The sequence below is a fragment of the Suricata suricatta genome, chromosome 10, assembly GCF_006229205.1.
Source record: "Suricata suricatta isolate VVHF042 chromosome 10, meerkat_22Aug2017_6uvM2_HiC, whole genome shotgun sequence".
Taxonomy (NCBI): domain Eukaryota; kingdom Metazoa; phylum Chordata; class Mammalia; order Carnivora; family Herpestidae; genus Suricata; species Suricata suricatta.
Window position 1 is genome coordinate 78,380,070 of NC_043709.1, and position 3,210 is coordinate 78,383,279.

A 3,210-nucleotide genomic window follows, 5' to 3' on the forward strand; every position below is an offset into this window, starting at 1 on the left:
TCCCCCTGGTTCTCCATTAGGTCTCTCTTGTTTTCCTGCTAGACCTATGAGTGCAAACATATGGTTTCTGTCCTTCTCTGCCTGGCTTACTTCACTCAGCATGACACCCTCAAGGTCCATCCACTTTCCTACGAAGGGCCATATGTCATTCCCTCTCATTGCCACTTACATTTGTTTCTAATTTTACCTTCCAAGAACCAGTGTCTGCATATGTCACTGAGTTGGATATTTAACAATAAATAACGATTATTATAATTAATAATGATAATAAATAAAAATGCCTTCCACTTGGGCACTGGTAGGTACTATTTTTATCTTCATTGTACTGGTGATAAAAAGGTGACCATTTCAAGTAATCTAGTCAGTATTAAAGTTTTAATTTGAATTCAGGCCTTTTTCCCTGCTGTATACCATGATATACTGTTTCCACAAACTATTAAGTTTGCTGTTTGTGTATATAAGGTAGTTGAAAGACTGGTTTTACTTATGGTAGCTAGAATTTCATATTCATTTGTCCTTTAAAAATTTTTTTTAATGTTTATTTCTGAGAGAGAGAGAGAGAGAGTTCAAGCAGGGAAGCAGCAGAGAGAGAGGGAGACAGAATCGGAAGCAGGCTCCAGGCTCTGAGCTGTCAGCACAGAGCCCAGCACGGGGCTCAAACTCACGAACCATAAGTAAGATCATGACCTGAGCCAAAGTCAGGTGCTCAACCGACTGAACCACCCAGGCGCCCCTCATACTCATTTGTCTTGAGAAGAAATCTGATCCATAGCATGCCATCCAAAGGAGGATCAAAAGCATGGAGCTGTATCTACTAATTAAGTTGAGATAGAGGATGGAGATAATTTTCCTCATGATTAAACCTACCTTGATTATACTATAGAAGTTTATGAGATGATGTTCATAAAATACCAAGCACGATGCCTGGCATAGAGCAAGCACTCAACATACATCAGTTCTCCTTCCTCTTTTTCCCTCTCTTTATTCTCTTCCACTAGTTACACTTTACCTATGTTAATAAATTAAAATATAGGGATCATTTAGCTTAATGCTGTTTCAAGGAGAACTACATATCATTTGAGGAGAAAGGAGAAGCAGTAAGTCTATGAAATTCACAAACCCCCAAGATGCTGCCAGAAAGCAACCACAAGAAGATTATACATTTTTTTAGGAAAAAAAAGGGTGAACCGACAAAGATGAGGTTTGGGGGAACAGAAAGCTTATGGCAAGAAAGGGATGCATGGGCTCACAATCTATAACCTTTCATGATGACCTCAGAGTATGAAACATTGTGGTTTGATTTGCCCAGATAATTGCTTGAGTTCTGTGTTTGGGGTACCAGAGGACAAACACTGTGGTTGTGCTGCACACTGAACTGCCCTTTGGAAACTGACTTTTCTCCCTGACTGAACTTGGTAGCAGCAGGTCATTCCCAACTGCAGCGGAGGAGACCCCTCTGCTTTCCCACTAGCCAACAATACAGACTTAGCCTCTGGCCCACATAAATTGAGGCACATTCATCCCCAAACACCCAGCATGTCTGCTCTATCAATAAAAAACATTAGGCAAGTGAGCCACTAGAAAGTTCAGCATGATTAGTAGCTACTGTGCATTTTCATATCCACTTTTATCATCTCCATTATTCTCAGCTAAAACCTCAGGTTATTAGTTTTATTAAAAGAAGGGGAGGTGGGAGAAGATGAAAAAAAAAAAACAAAAAAAAAAACCACAGCCATGCTTCCCAGACAGGTTAATGCAAGCTCTTCCTCAGCTCTCTATCCTAGACTTAAGGAACATTCTCAGAGTGAGAGCAAAGAAGTTTTGGGTTGTATGGAAAATTTGACTCAACCCAAAAAGCCAGCCAACACCACAAAATGGATTGGAGTCAAATCAGATAAATAGAAAAAGAAAAGAATACAAAATATTTTTGAATGACAGTATCAAAAAGGTTAAAAAACTTAACAGGAACCTGAATGCAAATGTACAGACTAGAGTTAGCTTCACCCTAACCAGGTGCTTTTAAGTATTTATTTAATGATGTTTCCTCTCCTATGCCCATAGAAATGTATTTGAAAAGTCACAAACATATACATTCCTCTTGGGTTTGGTTTCTGTAACTACCAAAAATAATGTTTGAGAAATCATCCAAACCTCCCAGTGTATTATTCATGTAAACCTAGATATCTCATGAAAACAAAACATACAAGACCCGAGTGCCAGTTAGCATGTGAAAATATCCAGCAACAGTCTGTTTTTACTTCTTTGATAAACTGTATTGTCTTTTTGTTATAATGGAAAAGGATTAGTAAGGCTTACCAAATAAACAGCAACTTCCTTAGAGAAACTGACCCTTGTATTTTATAAAAACCAAGAAATCAATCCTAAAAAGAGCATGGGGGTCTTTGACAGACTAATGGAGGGCAAACTTCAAGGTCTATAACCATGAAAAGATCTGGGTCAGATGAGGATTTGGGCTAGTGATACATTTTGATCCTTTCTATTTTAAGTCCCCCAAAATGTAAATGCTGATACACAACTTATCCAAGTTTTTCTGAAAATCTTTAGCCTGCAAAACTGTTCTTCCAGGACTTTTTGCCTGTGTTTGGCCTGGAAATGATAACATTCATAACAGTATATCTTAAAATGTAGAGGTGTGCCCAAAGGAAAAAATAATAATAATTAATCATTAAGTGAAACAGACACTTTCAAACCTCAAAAAACGTTTGGTTTAGTGAGTGCTCTGGGTGAAGGCTCAAAGAGTGGGGTGGACGCATTTTGTAAAGTCCAAGTAAGTTCTTACCCTTTGCCAAAGCAAGGTTGGTATTTTCCAAACAAAAGTTTTACTGTATACTGAAAGAAAAAGAGACAAAGGTGAGCGCCATGTAGAATTTAACTTTTGGGGGTGGGAGGGAATTTAAGGCACTCAAGAAGCAGAATTTAGACATTTCAAATACAAGTCAGCTCTGGCACTGTCTGAGGTAACATCATCTATTTCATTTAAGACCAAAACCTGAATTACCAAACAATATTGCCTTTTTCAGCAAAGTGCATTAGAACCGGCTTCTCTGTATCACTCTACATGTTACCTGCTTTCTTGACCACTAAATCTGGTCTGAGCTCCTGAAATAAACATCCCAATACATCAATCCATATAACCTGTACTTGATGCCAACAGAGGATTATTATTAGGTGATAAGCCTTCAAATTTAT